Source organism: Crinia signifera, chromosome 4 (assembly GCF_055691185.1).
Source record: "Crinia signifera chromosome 4, ASM5569118v1, whole genome shotgun sequence".
Classification (NCBI taxonomy): Eukaryota; Metazoa; Chordata; class Amphibia; order Anura; family Myobatrachidae; genus Crinia; species Crinia signifera.
The window spans coordinates 294,911,024-294,929,274 of record NC_139220.1 but is presented as its reverse complement, the minus strand read 5'-3'; the positions used below and the strand labels follow the sequence as shown (position 1 = coordinate 294,929,274).

General features: G+C 41.0%; 44 non-coding genes across 44 annotated transcripts; 21 read left to right on the top strand and 23 right to left on the bottom strand.

The window, feature by feature from the left end:
• The first annotated feature begins 11 nt into the window (after window positions 1-11).
• On the top strand, window positions 12-83 carry TRNAE-UUC (transfer RNA glutamic acid (anticodon UUC)). The gene has a single exon. It is a non-coding gene; the product is annotated as a tRNA-Glu (tRNA).
• Window positions 84-591: 508 nt separating this feature from the next.
• On the top strand, window positions 592-663 carry TRNAE-UUC (transfer RNA glutamic acid (anticodon UUC)). Its single transcript has one exon. It is a non-coding gene; the product is annotated as a tRNA-Glu (tRNA).
• Window positions 664-1,084: 421 nt separating this feature from the next.
• TRNAM-CAU (transfer RNA methionine (anticodon CAU)) lies at window positions 1,085-1,157 on the bottom strand. The gene has a single exon. It is a non-coding gene; the product is annotated as a tRNA-Met (tRNA).
• Window positions 1,158-1,764: 607 nt separating this feature from the next.
• Window positions 1,765-1,837, bottom strand: TRNAM-CAU (transfer RNA methionine (anticodon CAU)). The gene has a single exon. It is a non-coding gene; the product is annotated as a tRNA-Met (tRNA).
• A 115-nt stretch (window positions 1,838-1,952) lies between these two features.
• On the top strand, window positions 1,953-2,024 carry TRNAE-UUC (transfer RNA glutamic acid (anticodon UUC)). Its single transcript has one exon. It is a non-coding gene; the product is annotated as a tRNA-Glu (tRNA).
• Window positions 2,025-3,001: 977 nt separating this feature from the next.
• Window positions 3,002-3,074, bottom strand: TRNAM-CAU (transfer RNA methionine (anticodon CAU)). Its single transcript has one exon. It is a non-coding gene; the product is annotated as a tRNA-Met (tRNA).
• A 115-nt stretch (window positions 3,075-3,189) lies between these two features.
• On the top strand, window positions 3,190-3,261 carry TRNAE-UUC (transfer RNA glutamic acid (anticodon UUC)). Its single transcript has one exon. It is a non-coding gene; the product is annotated as a tRNA-Glu (tRNA).
• Window positions 3,262-3,682: 421 nt separating this feature from the next.
• On the bottom strand, window positions 3,683-3,755 carry TRNAM-CAU (transfer RNA methionine (anticodon CAU)). Its single transcript has one exon. It is a non-coding gene; the product is annotated as a tRNA-Met (tRNA).
• Window positions 3,756-3,870: 115 nt separating this feature from the next.
• On the top strand, window positions 3,871-3,942 carry TRNAE-UUC (transfer RNA glutamic acid (anticodon UUC)). Its single transcript has one exon. It is a non-coding gene; the product is annotated as a tRNA-Glu (tRNA).
• A 421-nt stretch (window positions 3,943-4,363) lies between these two features.
• TRNAM-CAU (transfer RNA methionine (anticodon CAU)) lies at window positions 4,364-4,436 on the bottom strand. Its single transcript has one exon. It is a non-coding gene; the product is annotated as a tRNA-Met (tRNA).
• A 115-nt stretch (window positions 4,437-4,551) lies between these two features.
• TRNAE-UUC (transfer RNA glutamic acid (anticodon UUC)) lies at window positions 4,552-4,623 on the top strand. Its single transcript has one exon. It is a non-coding gene; the product is annotated as a tRNA-Glu (tRNA).
• Window positions 4,624-5,059: 436 nt separating this feature from the next.
• On the bottom strand, window positions 5,060-5,132 carry TRNAM-CAU (transfer RNA methionine (anticodon CAU)). The gene has a single exon. It is a non-coding gene; the product is annotated as a tRNA-Met (tRNA).
• Window positions 5,133-5,247: 115 nt separating this feature from the next.
• Window positions 5,248-5,319, top strand: TRNAE-UUC (transfer RNA glutamic acid (anticodon UUC)). The gene has a single exon. It is a non-coding gene; the product is annotated as a tRNA-Glu (tRNA).
• Window positions 5,320-5,740: 421 nt separating this feature from the next.
• Window positions 5,741-5,813, bottom strand: TRNAM-CAU (transfer RNA methionine (anticodon CAU)). The gene has a single exon. It is a non-coding gene; the product is annotated as a tRNA-Met (tRNA).
• Window positions 5,814-5,928: 115 nt separating this feature from the next.
• Window positions 5,929-6,000, top strand: TRNAE-UUC (transfer RNA glutamic acid (anticodon UUC)). The gene has a single exon. It is a non-coding gene; the product is annotated as a tRNA-Glu (tRNA).
• A 421-nt stretch (window positions 6,001-6,421) lies between these two features.
• Window positions 6,422-6,494, bottom strand: TRNAM-CAU (transfer RNA methionine (anticodon CAU)). Its single transcript has one exon. It is a non-coding gene; the product is annotated as a tRNA-Met (tRNA).
• Window positions 6,495-7,100: 606 nt separating this feature from the next.
• On the bottom strand, window positions 7,101-7,173 carry TRNAM-CAU (transfer RNA methionine (anticodon CAU)). Its single transcript has one exon. It is a non-coding gene; the product is annotated as a tRNA-Met (tRNA).
• Window positions 7,174-7,288: 115 nt separating this feature from the next.
• Window positions 7,289-7,360, top strand: TRNAE-UUC (transfer RNA glutamic acid (anticodon UUC)). Its single transcript has one exon. It is a non-coding gene; the product is annotated as a tRNA-Glu (tRNA).
• Window positions 7,361-7,781: 421 nt separating this feature from the next.
• On the bottom strand, window positions 7,782-7,854 carry TRNAM-CAU (transfer RNA methionine (anticodon CAU)). The gene has a single exon. It is a non-coding gene; the product is annotated as a tRNA-Met (tRNA).
• A 607-nt stretch (window positions 7,855-8,461) lies between these two features.
• TRNAM-CAU (transfer RNA methionine (anticodon CAU)) lies at window positions 8,462-8,534 on the bottom strand. Its single transcript has one exon. It is a non-coding gene; the product is annotated as a tRNA-Met (tRNA).
• Window positions 8,535-8,649: 115 nt separating this feature from the next.
• On the top strand, window positions 8,650-8,721 carry TRNAE-UUC (transfer RNA glutamic acid (anticodon UUC)). The gene has a single exon. It is a non-coding gene; the product is annotated as a tRNA-Glu (tRNA).
• Window positions 8,722-9,141: 420 nt separating this feature from the next.
• TRNAM-CAU (transfer RNA methionine (anticodon CAU)) lies at window positions 9,142-9,214 on the bottom strand. Its single transcript has one exon. It is a non-coding gene; the product is annotated as a tRNA-Met (tRNA).
• A 115-nt stretch (window positions 9,215-9,329) lies between these two features.
• Window positions 9,330-9,401, top strand: TRNAE-UUC (transfer RNA glutamic acid (anticodon UUC)). Its single transcript has one exon. It is a non-coding gene; the product is annotated as a tRNA-Glu (tRNA).
• A 508-nt stretch (window positions 9,402-9,909) lies between these two features.
• On the top strand, window positions 9,910-9,981 carry TRNAE-UUC (transfer RNA glutamic acid (anticodon UUC)). Its single transcript has one exon. It is a non-coding gene; the product is annotated as a tRNA-Glu (tRNA).
• Window positions 9,982-10,402: 421 nt separating this feature from the next.
• Window positions 10,403-10,475, bottom strand: TRNAM-CAU (transfer RNA methionine (anticodon CAU)). Its single transcript has one exon. It is a non-coding gene; the product is annotated as a tRNA-Met (tRNA).
• Window positions 10,476-10,590: 115 nt separating this feature from the next.
• On the top strand, window positions 10,591-10,662 carry TRNAE-UUC (transfer RNA glutamic acid (anticodon UUC)). The gene has a single exon. It is a non-coding gene; the product is annotated as a tRNA-Glu (tRNA).
• A 421-nt stretch (window positions 10,663-11,083) lies between these two features.
• On the bottom strand, window positions 11,084-11,156 carry TRNAM-CAU (transfer RNA methionine (anticodon CAU)). Its single transcript has one exon. It is a non-coding gene; the product is annotated as a tRNA-Met (tRNA).
• Window positions 11,157-11,271: 115 nt separating this feature from the next.
• TRNAE-UUC (transfer RNA glutamic acid (anticodon UUC)) lies at window positions 11,272-11,343 on the top strand. Its single transcript has one exon. It is a non-coding gene; the product is annotated as a tRNA-Glu (tRNA).
• A 420-nt stretch (window positions 11,344-11,763) lies between these two features.
• Window positions 11,764-11,836, bottom strand: TRNAM-CAU (transfer RNA methionine (anticodon CAU)). The gene has a single exon. It is a non-coding gene; the product is annotated as a tRNA-Met (tRNA).
• A 115-nt stretch (window positions 11,837-11,951) lies between these two features.
• Window positions 11,952-12,023, top strand: TRNAE-UUC (transfer RNA glutamic acid (anticodon UUC)). Its single transcript has one exon. It is a non-coding gene; the product is annotated as a tRNA-Glu (tRNA).
• Window positions 12,024-12,644: 621 nt separating this feature from the next.
• On the bottom strand, window positions 12,645-12,717 carry TRNAM-CAU (transfer RNA methionine (anticodon CAU)). The gene has a single exon. It is a non-coding gene; the product is annotated as a tRNA-Met (tRNA).
• A 607-nt stretch (window positions 12,718-13,324) lies between these two features.
• Window positions 13,325-13,397, bottom strand: TRNAM-CAU (transfer RNA methionine (anticodon CAU)). The gene has a single exon. It is a non-coding gene; the product is annotated as a tRNA-Met (tRNA).
• Window positions 13,398-13,512: 115 nt separating this feature from the next.
• Window positions 13,513-13,584, top strand: TRNAE-UUC (transfer RNA glutamic acid (anticodon UUC)). Its single transcript has one exon. It is a non-coding gene; the product is annotated as a tRNA-Glu (tRNA).
• Window positions 13,585-14,004: 420 nt separating this feature from the next.
• TRNAM-CAU (transfer RNA methionine (anticodon CAU)) lies at window positions 14,005-14,077 on the bottom strand. Its single transcript has one exon. It is a non-coding gene; the product is annotated as a tRNA-Met (tRNA).
• A 115-nt stretch (window positions 14,078-14,192) lies between these two features.
• Window positions 14,193-14,264, top strand: TRNAE-UUC (transfer RNA glutamic acid (anticodon UUC)). The gene has a single exon. It is a non-coding gene; the product is annotated as a tRNA-Glu (tRNA).
• A 508-nt stretch (window positions 14,265-14,772) lies between these two features.
• Window positions 14,773-14,844, top strand: TRNAE-UUC (transfer RNA glutamic acid (anticodon UUC)). Its single transcript has one exon. It is a non-coding gene; the product is annotated as a tRNA-Glu (tRNA).
• A 421-nt stretch (window positions 14,845-15,265) lies between these two features.
• On the bottom strand, window positions 15,266-15,338 carry TRNAM-CAU (transfer RNA methionine (anticodon CAU)). Its single transcript has one exon. It is a non-coding gene; the product is annotated as a tRNA-Met (tRNA).
• Window positions 15,339-15,453: 115 nt separating this feature from the next.
• TRNAE-UUC (transfer RNA glutamic acid (anticodon UUC)) lies at window positions 15,454-15,525 on the top strand. The gene has a single exon. It is a non-coding gene; the product is annotated as a tRNA-Glu (tRNA).
• A 421-nt stretch (window positions 15,526-15,946) lies between these two features.
• Window positions 15,947-16,019, bottom strand: TRNAM-CAU (transfer RNA methionine (anticodon CAU)). Its single transcript has one exon. It is a non-coding gene; the product is annotated as a tRNA-Met (tRNA).
• A 607-nt stretch (window positions 16,020-16,626) lies between these two features.
• TRNAM-CAU (transfer RNA methionine (anticodon CAU)) lies at window positions 16,627-16,699 on the bottom strand. The gene has a single exon. It is a non-coding gene; the product is annotated as a tRNA-Met (tRNA).
• Window positions 16,700-16,814: 115 nt separating this feature from the next.
• Window positions 16,815-16,886, top strand: TRNAE-UUC (transfer RNA glutamic acid (anticodon UUC)). Its single transcript has one exon. It is a non-coding gene; the product is annotated as a tRNA-Glu (tRNA).
• A 421-nt stretch (window positions 16,887-17,307) lies between these two features.
• Window positions 17,308-17,380, bottom strand: TRNAM-CAU (transfer RNA methionine (anticodon CAU)). The gene has a single exon. It is a non-coding gene; the product is annotated as a tRNA-Met (tRNA).
• Window positions 17,381-17,987: 607 nt separating this feature from the next.
• TRNAM-CAU (transfer RNA methionine (anticodon CAU)) lies at window positions 17,988-18,060 on the bottom strand. Its single transcript has one exon. It is a non-coding gene; the product is annotated as a tRNA-Met (tRNA).
• Window positions 18,061-18,175: 115 nt separating this feature from the next.
• Window positions 18,176-18,247, top strand: TRNAE-UUC (transfer RNA glutamic acid (anticodon UUC)). The gene has a single exon. It is a non-coding gene; the product is annotated as a tRNA-Glu (tRNA).
• Window positions 18,248-18,251: the final 4 nt, after the last annotated feature.

Here is an 18,251-nt window from a genome sequence, read left to right as displayed (position 1 = left end):
AACTTTCAGCTTCCCATGTGGTCTAGCGGTCAGGATTCCTGGTTTTCACCCAGGCGGCCCGGGTTCGACTCCCGGTATGGGAATGGAACCTTATTGTTAATTCAAGAGAGAATCAAAAGCATCGGAGCAAAAAAACTTCTGTTTGGTGTACTTCCAATTGCACATGTGATGCACTGCTTCCAGTTGCGACAAGTTTTTGGAATACTGATATGTCATCACGATTGTCCTTGACTCAAGACTTGTAACATTTCCAGATGTCTTGGAACTGCATGAGAAATGGAAATGGAACCTTATTGTTAATTCAAGAGAGAATCAAAAGCATCGGAGCAAAAAAACTTCTGTTTGGTGTACTTCCAATTGCACATGTGATGCACTGCTTCCAGTTGCGACAAGTTTTTGGAATACTGATATGTCATCACGATTGTCCTTGACTCAAGACTTGTAACATTTCCAGATGTCTTGGAACTGCATGAGAAATGGAATTGGTTGTGTTTGGTTTCAACAAGGTACTGCACTTAGCATGAATAAATGTACACTGTCGGCAAGACAAATTTTGCTTGTATGAAACATTGAAGTCAGCAGCTTTCAGCTTCCCATATGGTCTAGCAGTCAGGGTTCCTGGTTTTCACCCAGGCGGCCCGGGTTCGACTCCCGGTATGGGAATGGAACCTTATTGTTAATTCAAGAGATACTCAAAAGCATCGGAGCAACAAAACTTCTGTTTGGTGTACTTCCAATTGCACATGTGATGCACTGCTTCCAGTTGCAACAAGTTTTTGGAATACTGATATGTCATCACGATTGTCCTTGACTCAAGACTTGTAACATTTCCAGATGTCTTGGAACTGCATGAGAAATGGAATTGTGGCTCACTAAGAACAAAAATTATGAAAAAGACCAGAACAATGCTTTATGCCCCCTTTTTTCCTCTATTACACAAATTTCCAGAACAAAGTCCTATTCAACAAGGAAAATGCCGTCAGTTCCAATAGGTGTTCAGGCATCTTTATCAGAAACAGAGTTTAATTCTCAAATTCCAATGCACTCTTGTGAGGACAAAAGTCATGACAGACATCAAAAAGAATGCCCTGTGTGAGGCTTGAACTCACGACCTTCAGATTATGAGACTGACGCGCTACCTACTGCGCTAACAAGGCAACTTCTTGGTTGTGTTTGGTTTCAACAAGGTACTACACTTAGCATGAATAAATGTACACTGTCGGCAAGACAAATTTTGCTTGTATGAAACATTGAATTCAGTAGCTTTCAGCTTCCCATATGGTCTAGCGGTCAGGATTCCTGGTTTTCACCCAGGCGGCCCGGGTTCGACTCCCTGTAGGGAATGGAACCTTATTGTTAATTCAAGAGAGAATCAAAAGCATCGGAGCAAAAAAACTTCTGTCTGGTGTACTTCCAATTGCACATGTGATGCACTGCTTCCAGTTGCGACAAGTTTTTGGAATACTGATATGTCATCACGATTGTCCTTGACTCAAGACTTGTAACATTTCCAGATGTCTTGGAACTGCATGAGAAATGGAATTGTGGCTCACTAAGAACAAAAATTATGAAAAAAAACAGAACAATGCTTTATGCCCCCTTTTTTCCTCTATTACACAAATTTCCAGAACAAAGTCCTATTCAACAAGGAAAATGCCGTCAGTTCCAATAGGTGTTCAGGCAACTTTATCAGAAACAGAGTATAATTCTCAAATTCCAATGCACTCTTGTGAGGACAAAAGTCATGACATACATCAAAAAGAATGCCCTGTGTGAGGCTTGAACTCATGACTTTCAGATTATGAGACTGACGCACTACCTACTGCGCTAACAAGGCAACTTCTTGAATGTGTTTGGTTTCAACAAGGTACTGCACTTGGCATGAATAAATGTACACTGTCGGCAAGACAAATTTTGCTTGTATTAACCATTGAATTCAGTAGCTTTCAGCTTCCCATATGGTCTAGTGGTCAGGATTCCTGGTTTTCACCCAGGCGGCCCGGGTTCGACTCCCGGTATGGGAATGGAACCTTATTGTTAATTCAAGAGAGAATCAAAAGCATCGGAGCAAAAAAACTTCTTTCTGGTGTACTTCCAATTGCACATGTGATGCACTGCTTCCAGTTGCGACAAGTTTTTGGAATACTGATATGTCATCACGATTGTCCTTGACTCAAGACTTGTAACATTTCCAGATGTCTTGGAACTGCATGAGAAATGGAATTGTGGCTCACTAAGAACAAAAATTATGAAAAAAAACAGAACAATGCTTTATGCCCCCTTTTTTCCTCTATTACACAAATTTCCAGAACAAAGTCCTATTCAACAAGGAAAATGCCGTCAGTTCCAATAGGTGTTAAGGCAACTTTATCAGAAACAGAGTATAATTCTCAAATTCCAATGCACTCTTGTGAGGACAAAAGTCATGACAGACATCAAAAAGAATGCCCTTTGTGAGGCTTGAACTCATGACCTTCAGATTATGAGACTGACGCGCTACCTACTGCGCTAACAAGGAAACTTCTTGAATGTGTTTGGTTTCAACAAGGTACTGCACTTAGCATGAATAAATGTACACTGTCGGCAAGACAAATTTTGCTTGAATGAAACATTGAAGTCAGTAGCTTTCAGCTTCCCATATGGTCTAGCGGTCAGGATTCCTGGTTTTCACTGCTTCCAGTTGCGACAAGTTTTTGGAATACTGATATGTCATCACGATTGTCCTTGACTCAAGACTTGTAACATTTCCAGATGTCTTGGAACTGCATGAGATATGTAATTGTGGCTCACTAAGAACAAAAATTATGAAAAAGACCAGAACAATGCTTTATGCCCCCTTTTTTCCTCTATTACACAAATTTCCAGAACAAAGTCCTATTCAACAAGGAAAATGCCGTCAGTTCCAATAGGTGTTCAGGCAACTTTATCAGAAACAGAGTTTAATTCTCAAATTCCAATGCACTCTTGTGAGGACAAAAGTCATGACAGACATCAAAAAGAATGCCCTGTGTGAGGCTTGAACTCACGACCTTCAGATTATGAGACTGACGCGCTACCTACTGCGCTAACAAGGCAACTTCTTGGATGTGTTTGGTTTCAACAAGGTACTGCACTTAGCATTAATAAATGTACACTGTCGGCAAGACAAATTTTGCTTGAATGAAACATTGAAGTCAGTAGCTTTCAGCTTCCCATATGGTCTAGCGGTCAGGATTCCTGGTTTTCACCCAGGCGGCCCGGGTTTGACTCCCGGTATGCGAATGGAACCTTATTGTTAATTCAAGAGAGAATCAAAAGCATCGGAGCAAAAAAACTTCTGTTTGGTGTACTTCCAATTGCACATGTGATGCACTGCTTCCAGTTGCGACAAGTTTTTGGAATACTGATATGTCATCACGATTGTCCTTGACTCAAGACTTGTAACATTTCCAGATGTCTTGGAACTGCATGAGAAATGGAATTGTGGCTCACTAAGAACAAAAATTATGAAAACAAACAGAACAATGCTTTATGCCCCCTTTTTTCCTCTATTACACAAATTTCCAGAACAAAGTCCTATTCAACAAGGAAAATGCCGTCAGTTCCAATAGGTGTTCAGGCAACTTTATCAGAAACAGAGTATAATTCTCAAATTCCAATGCACTCTTGTGAGGACAAAAGTCATGACAGACATCAAAAAGAATGCCCTGTGTGAGGCTTGAACTCACAACCTTCAGATTATGAGACTGACGCGCTACCTACTGCGCTAACAAGGCAACTTCTTGGTTGTGTTTGGTTTCAACAAGGTACTGCACTTAGCATGAATAAATGTACACTGTCGGCAAGACAAATTTTGCTTGTATGAAACATTGAATTCAGTAGCTTTCAGCTTCCCATATGGTCTAGCGGTCAGGATTCCTGGTTTTCACCCAGGCGGCCCGGGTTCGACTCCCGGTATGGGAATGGAACCTTATTGTTAATTCAAGAGATAATCAAAAGCATCGGAGCAAAAAAACTTCTGTTTGGTGTACTTCCAATTGCACATGTGATGCACTGCTTCCAGTTGCGACAAGTTTTTGGAATACTGATATGTCATCACGATTGTCCTTGACTCAAGACTTGTAACATTTCCAGATGTCTTGGAACTGCATGAGAAATGGAATTGTGGCTCACTAAGAACAAAAATTATGAAAAAGACCAGAACAATGCTTTATGCCCCCTTTTTTCCTCTATTACACAAATTTCCAGAACAAAGTCCTATTCAACAAGGAAAATGCCGTCAGTTCCAATAGGTGTTCAGGCATCTTTATCAGAAACAGAGTTTAATTCTCAAATTCCAATGCACTCTTGTGAGGACAAAAGTCATGACAGACATCAAAAAGAATGCCCTGTGTGAGGCTTGAACTCACGACCTTCAGATTATGAGACTGACGCGCTACCTACTGCGCTAACAAGGCAACTTCTTGGTTGTGTTTGGTTTCAACAAGGTACTGCACTTAGCATGAATAAATGTACACTGTCGGCAAGACAAATTTTGCTTGTATGAAACATTGAAGTCAGTAGCTTTCAGTTTCCCATATGGTCTAGCGGTCAGGATTCCTGGTTTTCACCCAGGCGGCCCGGGTTCGACTCCCGGTATGGGCATGGAACCTTATTGTTAATTCAAGAGAGAATCAAAAGCAGTGGAGCAAAAAGCATCGGAGCAAAAAAACTTCTGTTTGGTGTACTTCCAATTGCACATGTGATGCACTGCTTCCAGTTACGACAAGTTTTTGGAATACTGATATGTCATCACGATTGTCCTTGACTCAAGACTTGTAACATTTTCAGATGTCTTGGAACTGCATGAGAAATGGAATTGTGGCTCACTAAGAACAAAAATTATGAAAACAAACAGAACAATGCTTTATGCCCCCTTTTTTCCTCTATTACACAAATTTCCAGAACAAAGTCCTATTCAACAAGGAAAATGCCGTCAGTTCCAATAGGTGTTCAGGCAACTTTATCAGAAACAGAGTATAATTCTCAAATTCCAATGCACTCTTGTGAGGACAAAAGTCATGACAGACATCAAAAAGAATGCCCTGTGTGAGGCTTGAACTCACGACCTTCAGATTATGAGACTGACGCGCTACCTACTGCGCTAACAAGGCAACTTCTTGGATGTGTTTGGTTTCAACAAGGTACTGCACTTTGCATTAATAAATGTACACTGTCGGCAAGACAAATTTTGCTTGAATGAAACATTGAAGTCAGTAGCTTTCAGCTTCCCATATGGTCTAGCGGTCAGGATTCCTGGTTTTCACCCAGGCGGCCCGGGTTTGACTCCCGGTATGGGAATGGAACCTTATTGTTAATTCAAGAGAGAATCAAAAGCATCGGAGCAAAAAAACTTCTGTTTGGTGTACTTCCAATTGCACATGTGATGCACTGCTTCCAGTTGCGGCAAGTTTTTGGAATACTGATATGTCATCACGATTGTCCTTGACTCAAGACTTGTAACATTTCCAGATGTCTTGGAACTGCATGAGAAATGGAATTGTGGCTCACTAAGAACAAAAATTATGAAAAAGACCAGAACAATGCTTTATGCCCCCTTTTTTCCTCTATTACACAAATTTCCAGAACAAAGTCCTATTCAACAAGGAAAATGCCGTCAGTTCCAATAGGTGTTCAGGCAACTTTATCAGAAACAGAGTTTAATTCTCAAATTCCAATGCACTCTTGTGAGGACAAAAGTCATGACAGACATCAAAAAGAATGCCCTGTGTGAGGCTTGAACTCACGACCTTCAGATTATGAGACTGACGCGCTACCTACTGCGCTAACAAGTCAACTTCTTGGATGTGTTTGGTTTCAACAAGGTACTGCACTTAGCATTAATAAATGTACACTGTCGGCAAGACAAATTTTGCTTGAATGAAACATTGAAGTCAGTAGCTTTCAGCTTCCCATATGGTCTAGCGGTCAGGATTCCTGGTTTTCACCCAGGCGGCCCGGGTTTGACTCCCGGTATGGGAATGGAACCTTATTGTTAATTCAAGAGAGAATCAAAAGCATCGGAGCAAAAAAACTTCTGTTTGGTGTACTTCCAATTGCACATGTGATGCACTGCTTCCAGTTGCGACAAGTTTTTGGAATACTGATATGTCATCACGATTGTCCTTGACTCAAGACTTGTAACATTTCCAGATGTCCTGGAACTGCATGAGAAATGGAATTGTGGCTCACTAAGAACAAAAATTATGAAAAAAAACAGAACAATGCTTTATGCCCCCTTTTTTCCTCTATTACACAAATTTCCAGAACAAAGTCCTATTCAACAAGGAAAATGCCGTCAGTTCCAATAGGTGTTCAGGCAACTTTATCAGAAACAGAGTTTAATTCTCAAATTCCAATGCACTCTTGTGAGGACAAAAGTCATGATAGACATCAAAAAGAATGCCCTGTGCGAGGCTTGAACTCACGACCTTCAGATTATGAGACTGACGCGCTACCTACTGCGCTAACAAGGCAACTTCTTGGTTGTGTTTGGTTTCAACAAGGTACTGCACTTAGCATGAATAAATGTACACTGTCGGCAAGACGAATTTTGCTTGTATGAAACATTGAATTCAGTAGCTTTCAGCTTCCCATATGGTCTAGCGGTCAGGATTCCTGGTTTCCACCCAGGCGGCCCGGGTTTGACTCCCTGTAGGGAATGGAACCTTATTGTTAATTCAAGAGAGAATCAAAAGCATCGGAGCAAAAAAACTTCTGTTTGGTGTACTTCCAATTGCACATGTGATGCACTGCTTCCAGTTGCGGCAAGTTTTTGGAATACTGATATGTCATCACGATTGTCCTTGACTCAAGACTTGTAACATTTCCAGATGTCTTGGAACTGCATGAGAAATGGAATTGTGGCTCACTAAGAACAAAAATTATGAAAAAAACAGAACAATGCTTTATGCCCCTTTTTTTCCTCTATTACACAAATTTCCAGAACAAAGTCCTATTCAACAAGGAAAATGCCGTCAGTTCCAATAGGTGTTCAGGCAACTTTATCAGAAACAGAGTTTAATTCTCAAATTCCAATGCACTCTTGTGAGGACAAAAGTCATGACAGACATCAAATAGAATGCCCTGTGTGAGGCTTGAACTCACGACCTTCAGATTATGAGACTGACGCGCTACCTACTGCGCTAACAAGTCAACTTCTTGGATGTGTTTGGTTTCAACAAGGTACTGCACTTAGCATTAATAAATGTACACTGTCGGCAAGACAAATTTTGCTTGAATGAAACATTGAAGTCAGTAGCTTTCAGCTTCACATATGGTCTAGCGGTCAGGATTCCTGGTTTTCACCCAGGCGGCCCGGGTTTGACTCCCGGTATGGGAATGGAACCTTATTGTTAATTCAAGAGAGAATCAAAAGCATCGGAGCAAAAAAACTTCTGTTTGGTGTACTTCCAATTGCACATGTGATGCACTGCTTCCAGTTGCGACAAGTTTTTGGAATACTGATATGTCATCATGATTGTCCTTGACTCAAGACTTGTAACATTTCCAGATGTCCTGGAACTGCATGAGAAATGGAATTGTGGCTCACTAAGAACAAAAATTATGAAAAAAAACAGAACAATGCTTTATGCCCCCTTTTTTCCTCTATTACACAAATTTCCAGAACAAAGTCCTATTCAACAAGGAAAATGCCGTCAGTTCCAATAGGTGTTCAGGCAACTTTATCAGAAACAGAGTTTAATTCTCAAATTCCAATGCACTCTTGTGAGGACAAAAGTCATGACAGACATGAAAAAGAATGCCCTGTGCGAGGCTTGAACTCACGACCTTCAGATTATGAGACTGACGCGCTACCTACTGCGCTAACAAGGCAACTTCTTGGTTGTGTTTGGTTTCAACAAGGTACTGCACTTAGCATGAATAAATGTACACTGTCGGCAAGACGAATTTTGCTTGTATGAAACATTGAATTCAGTAACTTTCAGCTTCCCATATGGTCTAGCGGTCAGGATTCCTGGTTTCCACCCAGGCGGCCCGGGTTTGACTCCCTGTAGGGAATGGAACCTTATTGTTAATTCAAGAGAGAATCAAAAGCATCGGAGCAAAAAAACTTCTGTTTGGTGTACTTCCAATTGCACATGTGATGCACTGCTTCCAGTTGCGGCAAGTTTTTGGAATACTGATATGTCATCACGATTGTCCTTGACTCAAGACTTGTAACATTTCCAGATGTCTTGGAACTGCATGAGAAATGGAATTGTGGCTCACTAAGAACAAAAATTATGAAAAAAAACAGAACAATGCTTTATGCCCCTTTTTTTCCTCTATTACACAAATTTCCAGAAAAAAGTCCTATTCAACAAGGAAAATGCCGTCAGTTCCAATAGGTGTTTAGGCAACTTTATCAGAAACAGAGTATAATTCTCAAATTCCAATGCACTCTTGTGAGGACAAAAGTCATGACAGACATCAAAAAGAATGCCCTTTGTGAGGCTTGAACTCACGACCTTCAGATTATGAGACTGACGCGCTACCTACTGCGCTAACAAGGCAACTTCTTGGTTGTGTTTGGTTTCAACAAGGTACTGCACTTAGCATGAATAAATGTACACTGTCGGCAAGACAAATTTTGCTTGTATGAAACATTGAATTCAGTAGCTTGCAGCTTCCCATATGGTCTAGCGGTCAGGATTCCTGGTTTTCACCCAGGCGGCCCGGGTTCTACTCCCGGTATGGGAATGGAACCTTATTGTTAATTCAAGAGAGAATCAAAAGCATCGGAGCAAAAAAACTTCTGTTTGGTGTACTTCCAATTGCACATGTGATGCACTGCTTCCAGTTGCGGCAAGTTTTTGGAATACTGATATGTCATCACGATTGTCCTTGACTCAAGACTTGTAACATTTCCAGATGTCTTGGAACTGCATGAGAAATGGAATTGTGGCTCACTAAGAACAAAAATTATGAAAAAAACAGAACAATGCTTTATGCCCCCTTTTTTCCTCTATTACACAAATTTCCAGAACAAAGTCCTATTCAACAAGGAAAATGCCGTCAGTTCCAATAGGTGTTCTGGCATCTTTATCAGAAACAGAGTTTAATTCTCAAATTCCAATGCACTCTTGTGAGGAGAAAAGTCATGACAGACATCAAAAAGAATGCCCTGTGTAAGGCTTGAACTCACGACCTTCAGATTATGAGACTGACGCGCTACCTACTGCGCTAACAAGGCAACTTCTTGGTTGTGTTTGGTTTCAACAAGGTACTGCACTTAGCATGAATAAATGTACACTGTCGGCAAGACAAATTTTGCTTGTATGAAACATTGAAGTCAGTAACTTTCAGCTTCCCATGTGGTCTAGCGGTCAGGATTCCTGGTTTTCACCCCGGCGGCCCGGGTTCGACTCCCGGTATGGGAATGGAACCTTATTGTTAATTCAAGAGAGAATCAAAAGCATCGGAGCAAAAAAACTTCTGTTTGGTGTACTTCCAATTGCACATGTGATGCACTGCTTCCAGTTGCGACAAGTTTTTGGAATACTGATATGTCATCACGATTGTCCTTGACTCAAGACTTGTAACATTTCCAGATGTCTTGGAACTGCATGAGAAATGGAAATGGAACCTTATTGTTATTTCAAGAGAGAATCAAAAGCATCGGAGCAAAAAAACTTCTGTTTGGTGTACTTCCAATTGCACATGTGATGCACTGCTTCCAGTTGCGACAAGTTTTTGGAATACTGATATGTCATCACGATTGTCCTTGACTCAAGACTTGTAACATTTCCAGATGTCTTGGAACTGCATGAGAAATGGAATTGGTTGTGTTTGGTTTCAACAAGGTACTGCACTTAGCATGAATAAATGTACACTGTCGGCAAGACAAATTTTGCTTGTATGAAACATTGAAGTCAGCAGCTTTCAGCTTCCCATATGGTCTAGCAGTCAGGGTTCCTGGTTTTCACCCAGGCGGCCCGGGTTCGACTCCCGGTATGGGAATGGAACCTTATTGTTAATTCAAGAGATACTCAAAAGCATCGGAGCAACAAAACTTCTGTTTGGTGTACTTCCAATTGCACATGTGATGCACTGCTTCCAGTTGCAACAAGTTTTTGGAATACTGATATGTCATCACGATTGTCCTTGACTCAAGACTTGTAACATTTCCAGATGTCTTGGAACTGCATGAGAAATGGAATTGTGGCTCACTAAGAACAAAAATTATGAAAAAGACCAGAACAATGCTTTATGCCCCCTTTTTTCCTCTATTACACAAATTTCCAGAACAAAGTCCTATTCAACAAGGAAAATGCCGTCAGTTCCAATAGGTGTTCAGGCAACTTTATCAGAAACAGAGTTTAATTCTCAAATTCCAATGCACTCTTGTGAGGACAAAAGTCATGACAGACATCAAAAAGAATGCCCTGTGTGAGGCTTGAACTCACGACCTTCAGATTATGAGACTGACGCGCTACCTACTGCGCTAACAAGTCAACTTCTTGGATGTGTTTGGTTTCAACAAGGTACTGCACTTAGCATTAATAAATGTACACTGTCGGCAAGACAAATTTTGCTTGAATGAAACATTGAAGTCAGTAGCTTTCAGCTTCCCATATGGTCTAGCGGTCAGGATTCCTGGTTTTCACCCAGGCGGCCCGGGTTTGACTCCCGGTATGGGAATGGAACCTTATTGTTAATTCAAGAGAGAATCAAAAGCATCGGAGCAAAAAAACTTCTGTTTGGTGTACTTCCAATTGCACATGTGATGCACTGCTTCCAGTTGCGACAAGTTTTTGGAATACTGATATGTCATCACGATTGTCCTTGACTCAAGACTTGTAACATTTCCAGATGTCCTGGAACTGCATGAGAAATGGAATTGTGGCTCACTAAGAACAAAAATTATGAAAAAAAATAGAACAATGCTTTATGCCCCCTTTTTTCCTCTATTACACAAATTTCCAGAACAAAGTCCTATTCAACAAGGAAAATGCCGTCAGTTCCAATAGGTGTTCAGGCAACTTTATCAGAAACAGAGTTTAATTCTCAAATTCCAATGCACTCTTGTGAGGACAAAAGTCATGACAGACATCAAAAAGAATGCCCTGTGCGAGGCTTGAACTCACGACCTTCAGATTATGAGACTGACGCGCTACCTACTGCGCTAACAAGGCAACTTCTTGGTTGTGTTTGGTTTCAACAAGGTACTGCACTTAGCATGAATAAATGTACACTGTCGGCAAGACGAATTTTGCTTGTATGAAACATTGAATTCAGTAGCTTTCAGCTTCCCATATGGTCTAGCGGTCAGGATTCCTGGTTTTCACCCAGGCGGCCCGGGTTTGACTCCCGGTATGGGAATGGAACCTTATTGTTAATTCAAGAGAGAATCAAAAGCATCGGAGCAAAAAAACTTCTGTTTGGTGTACTTCCAATTGCACATGTGATGCACTGCTTCCAGTTGCAACAAGTTTTTGGAATACTGATATGTCATCACGATTGTCCTTGACTCAAGACTTGTAACATTTCCAGATGTCTTGGAACTGCATGAGAAATGGAATTGTGGCTCACTAAGAACAAAAATTATGAAAAAAACAGAACAATGCTTTATGCCCCCTTTTTTCCTCTATTACACAAATTTCCAGAACAAAGTCCTATTCAACAAGGAAAATGCCGTCAGTTCCAATAGGTGTTCTGGCATCTTTATCAGAAACAGAGTTTAATTCTCAAATTCCAATGCACTCTTGTGAGGAGAAAGGTCATGACAGACATCAAAAAGAATGCCCTGTGTAAGGCTTGAACTCACGACCTTCAGATTATGAGACTGACGCGCTACCTACTGCGCTAACAAGGCAACTTCTTGGTTGTGTTTGGTTTCAACAAGGTACTGCACTTAGCATGAATAAATGTACACTGTCGGCAAGACAAATTTTGCTTGTATGAAACATTGAAGTCAGTAACTTTCAGCTTCCCATGTGGTCTAGCGGTCAGGATTCCTGGTTTTCACCCCGGCGGCCCGGGTTCGACTCCCGGTATGGGAATGGAACCTTATTGTTAATTCAAGAGAGAATCAAAAGCATCGGAGCAAAAAAACTTCTGTTTGGTGTACTTCCAATTGCACATGTGATGCACTGCTTCCAGTTGCGACAAGTTTTTGGAATACTGATATGTCATCACGATTGTCCTTGACTCAAGACTTGTAACATTTCCAGATGTCTTGGAACTGCATGAGAAATGGAAATGGAACCTTATTGTTATTTCAAGAGAGAATCAAAAGCATCGGAGCAAAAAAACTTCTGTTTGGTGTACTTCCAATTGCACATGTGATGCACTGCTTCCAGTTGCGACAAGTTTTTGGAATACTGATATGTCATCACGATTGTCCTTGACTCAAGACTTGTAACATTTCCAGATGTCCTGGAACTGCATGAGAAATGGAATTGTGGCTCACTAAGAACAAAAATTATGAAAAAAAACAGAACAATGCTTTATGCCCCCTTTTTTCCTCTATTACACAAATTTCCAGAACAAAGTCCTATTCAACAAGGAAAATGCCGTCAGTTCCAATAGGTGTTCAGGCAACTTTATCAGAAACAGAGTTTAATTCTCAAATTCCAATGCACTCTTGTGAGGACAAAAGTCATGACAGACATGAAAAAGAATGCCCTGTGCGAGGCTTGAACTCACGACCTTCAGATTATGAGACTGACGCGCTACCTACTGCGCTAACAAGGCAACTTCTTGGTTGTGTTTGGTTTCAACAAGGTACTGCACTTAGCATGAATAAATGTACACTGTCGGCAAGACGAATTTTGCTTGTATGAAACATTGAATTCAGTAACTTTCAGCTTCCCATATGGTCTAGCGGTCAGGATTCCTGGTTTCCACCCAGGCGGCCCGGGTTTGACTCCCTGTAGGGAATGGAACCTTATTGTTAATTCAAGAGAGAATCAAAAGCATCGGAGCAAAAAAACTTCTGTTTGGTGTACTTCCAATTGCACATGTGATGCACTGCTTCCAGTTGCGGCAAGTTTTTGGAATACTGATATGTCATCACGATTGTCCTTGACTCAAGACTTGTAACATTTCCAGATGTCTTGGAACTGCATGAGAAATGGAATTGTGGCTCACTAAGAACAAAAATTATGAAAAAAAACAGAACAATGCTTTATGCCCCTTTTTTTCCTCTATTACACAAATTTCCAGAAAAAAGTCCTATTCAACAAGGAAAATGCCGTCAGTTCCAATAGGTGTTTAGGCAACTTTATCAGAAACAGAGTATAATTCTCAAATTCCAATGCACTCTTGTGAGGACAAAAGTCATGACAGACATCAAAAAGAATGCCCTTTGTGAGGCTTGAACTCACGACCTTCAGATTATGAGACTGACGCGCTACCTACTGCGCTAACAAGGCAACTTCTTGGTTGTGTTTGGTTTCAACAAGGTACTGCACTTAGCATGAATAAATGTACACTGTCGGCAAGACAAATTTTGCTTGTATGAAACATTGAATTCAGTAGCTTGCAGCTTCCCATATGGTCTAGCGGTCAGGATTCCTGGTTTTCACCCAGGCGGCCCGGGTTCGACTCCCGGTATGGGAATGGAACCTTATTGTTAATTCAAGAGAGAATCAAAAGCATCGGAGCAAAAAAACTTCTGTTTGGTGTACTTCCAATTGCACATGTGATGCACTGCTTCCAGTTGCGGCAAGTTTTTGGAATACTGATATGTCATCACGATTGTCCTTGACTCAAGACTTGTAACATTTCCAGATGTCTTGGAACTGCATGAGAAATGGAATTGTGGCTCACTAAGAACAAAAATTATGAAAAAAACAGAACAATGCTTTATGCCCCCTTTTTTCCTCTATTACACAAATTTCCAGAACAAAGTCCTATTCAACAAGGAAAATGCCGTCAGTTCCAATAGGTGTTCTGGCATCTTTATCAGAAACAGAGTTTAATTCTCAAATTCCAATGCACTCTTGTGAGGAGAAAAGTCATGACAGACATCAAAAAGAATGCCCTGTGTAAGGCTTGAACTCACGACCTTCAGATTATGAGACTGACGCGCTACCTACTGCGCTAACAAGGCAACTTCTTGGTTGTGTTTGGTTTCAACAAGGTACTGCACTTAGCATGAATAAATGTACACTGTCGGCAAGACAAATTTTGCTTGTATGAAACATTGAAGTCAGTAACTTTCAGCTTCCCATGTGGTCTAGCGGTCAGGATTCCTGGTTTTCACCCCGGCGGCCCGGGTTCGACTCCCGGTATGGGAATGGAACCTTATTGTTAATTCAAGAGAGAATCAAAAGCATCGGAGCAAAAAAACTTCTGTTTGGTGTACTTCCAATTGCACATGTGATGCACTGCTTCCAGTTGCGACAAGTTTTTGGAATACTGATATGTCATCACGATTGTCCTTGACTCAAGACTTGTAACATTTCCAGATGTCTTGGAACTGCATGAGAAATGGAAATGGAACCTTATTGTTATTTCAAGAGAGAATCAAAAGCATCGGAGCAAAAAAACTTCTGTTTGGTGTACTTCCAATTGCACATGTGATGCACTGCTTCCAGTTGCGACAAGTTTTTGGAATACTGATATGTCATCACGATTGTCCTTGACTCAAGACTTGTAACATTTCCAGATGTCTTGGAACTGCATGAGAAATGGAATTGGTTGTGTTTGGTTTCAACAAGGTACTGCACTTAGCATGAATAAATGTACACTGTCGGCAAGACAAATTTTGCTTGTATGAAACATTGAAGTCAGCAGCTTTCAGCTTCCCATATGGTCTAGCAGTCAGGGTTCCTGGTTTTCACCCAGGCGGCCCGGGTTCGACTCCCGGTATGGGAATGGAACCTTATTGTTAATTCAAGAGATACTCAAAAGCATCGGAGCAACAAAACTTCTGTTTGGTGTACTTCCAATTGCACATGTGATGCACTGCTTCCAGTTGCAACAAGTTTTTGGAATACTGATATGTCATCACGATTGTCCTTGACTCAAGACTTGTAACATTTCCAGATGTCTTGGAACTGCATGAGAAATGGAATTGTGGCTCACTAAGAACAAAAATTATGAAAAAGACCAGAACAATGCTTTATGCCCCCTTTTTTCCTCTATTACACAAATTTCCAGAACAAAGTCCTATTCAACAAGGAAAATGCCGTCAGTTCCAATAGGTGTTCAGGCAACTTTATCAGAAACAGAGTTTAATTCTCAAATTCCAATGCACTCTTGTGAGGACAAAAGTCATGACAGACATCAAAAAGAATGCCCTGTGTGAGGCTTGAACTCACGACCTTCAGATTATGAGACTGACGCGCTACCTACTGCGCTAACAAGTCAACTTCTTGGATGTGTTTGGTTTCAACAAGGTACTGCACTTAGCATTAATAAATGTACACTGTCGGCAAGACAAATTTTGCTTGAATGAAACATTGAAGTCAGTAGCTTTCAGCTTCCCATATGGTCTAGCGGTCAGGATTCCTGGTTTTCACCCAGGCGGCCCGGGTTTGACTCCCGGTATGGGAATGGAACCTTATTGTTAATTCAAGAGAGAATCAAAAGCATCGGAGCAAAAAAACTTCTGTTTGGTGTACTTCCAATTGCACATGTGATGCACTGCTTCCAGTTGCGACAAGTTTTTGGAATACTGATATGTCATCACGATTGTCCTTGACTCAAGACTTGTAACATTTCCAGATGTCCTGGAACTGCATGAGAAATGGAATTGTGGCTCACTAAGAACAAAAATTATGAAAAAAAATAGAACAATGCTTTATGCCCCCTTTTTTCCTCTATTACACAAATTTCCAGAACAAAGTCCTATTCAACAAGGAAAATGCCGTCAGTTCCAATAGGTGTTCAGGCAACTTTATCAGAAACAGAGTTTAATTCTCAAATTCCAATGCACTCTTGTGAGGACAAAAGTCATGACAGACATCAAAAAGAATGCCCTGTGCGAGGCTTGAACTCACGACCTTCAGATTATGAGACTGACGCGCTACCTACTGCGCTAACAAGGCAACTTCTTGGTTGTGTTTGGTTTCAACAAGGTACTGCACTTAGCATGAATAAATGTACACTGTCGGCAAGACGAATTTTGCTTGTATGAAACATTGAATTCAGTAGCTTTCAGCTTCCCATATGGTCTAGCGGTCAGGATTCCTGGTTTCCACCCAGGCGGCCCGGGTTTGACTCCCGGTATGGGAATGGAACCTTATTGTTAATTCAAGAGAAAATCAAAAGCATCGGAGCAAAAAAACTTCTGTTTGGTGTACTTCCAATTGCACATGTGATGCACTGCTTCCAGTTGCGGCAAGTTTTTGGAATACTGATATGTCATCACGATTGTCCTTGACTCAAGACTTGTAACATTTCCAGATGTCTTGGAACTGCATGAGAAATGGAATTGTGGCTCACTAAGAACAAAAATTATGAAAAAAACAGAACAATGCTTTATGCCCCCTTTTTTCCTCTATTACACAAATTTCCAGAACAAAGTCCTATTCAACAAGGAAAATGCCGTCAGTTCCAATAGGTGTTCTGGCATCTTTATCAGAAACAGAGTTTAATTCTCAAATTCCAATGCACTCTTGTGAGGAGAAAGGTCATGACAGACATCAAAAAGAATGCCCTGTGTAAGGCTTGAACTCACGACCTTCAGATTATGAGACTGACGCGCTACCTACTGCGCTAACAAGGCAACTTCTTGGTTGTGTTTGGTTTCAACAAGGTACTGCACTTAGCATGAATAAATGTACACTGTCGGCAAGACAAATTTTGCTTGTATGAAACATTGAAGTCAGTAACTTTCAGCTTCCCATGTGGTCTAGCGGTCAGGATTCCTGGTTTTCACCCCGGCGGCCCGGGTTCGACTCCCGGTATGGGAATGGAACCTTATTGTTAATTCAAGAGAGAATCAAAAGCATCGGAGCAAAAAAACTTCTGTTTGGTGTACTTCCAATTGCACATGTGATGCACTGCTTCCAGTTGCGACAAGTTTTTGGAATACTGATATGTCATCACGATTGTCCTTGACTCAAGACTTGTAACATTTCCAGATGTCCTGGAACTGCATGAGAAATGGAATTGTGGCTCACTAAGAACAAAAATTATGAAAAAAAATAGAACAATGCTTTATGCCCCCTTTTTTCCTCTATTACACAAATTTCCAGAACAAAGTCCTATTCAACAAGGAAAATGCCGTCAGTTCCAATAGGTGTTCAGGCAACTTTATCAGAAACAGAGTTTAATTCTCAAATTCCAATGCACTCTTGTGAGGACAAAAGTCATGACAGACATCAAAAAGAATGCCCTGTGCGAGGCTTGAACTCACGACCTTCAGATTATGAGACTGACGCGCTACCTACTGCGCTAACAAGGCAACTTCTTGGTTGTGTTTGGTTTCAACAAGGTACTGCACTTAGCATGAATAAATGTACACTGTCGGCAAGACGAATTTTGCTTGTATGAAACATTGAATTCAGTAGCTTTCAGCTTCCCATATGGTCTAGCGGTCAGGATTCCTGGTTTCCACCCAGGCGGCCCGGGTTTGACTCCCGGTATGGGAATGGAACCTTATTGTTAATTCAAGAGAAAATCAAAAGCATCGGAGCAAAAAAACTTCTGTTTGGTGTACTTCCAATTGCACATGTGATGCACTGCTTCCAGTTGCGGCAAGTTTTTGGAATACTGATATGTCATCACGATTGTCCTTGACTCAAGACTTGTAACATTTCCAGATGTCTTGGAACTGCATGAGAAATGGAATTGTGGCTCACTAAGAACAAAAATTATGAAAAAAACAGAACAATGCTTTATGCCCCCTTTTTTCCTCTATTACACAAATTTCCAGAACAAAGTCCTATTCAACAAGGAAAATGCCGTCAGTTCCAATAGGTGTTCTGGCATCTTTATCAGAAACAGAGTTTAATTCTCAAATTCCAATGCACTCTTGTGAGGAGAAAGGTCATGACAGACATCAAAAAGAATGCCCTGTGTAAGGCTTGAACTCACGACCTTCAGATTATGAGACTGACGCGCTACCTACTGCGCTAACAAGGCAACTTCTTGGTTGTGTTTGGTTTCAACAAGGTACTGCACTTAGCATGAATAAATGTACACTGTCGGCAAGACAAATTTTGCTTGTATGAAACATTGAAGTCAGTAACTTTCAGCTTCCCATGTGGTCTAGCGGTCAGGATTCCTGGTTTTCACCCCGGCGGCCCGGGTTCGACTCCCGGTATGGGAATGGA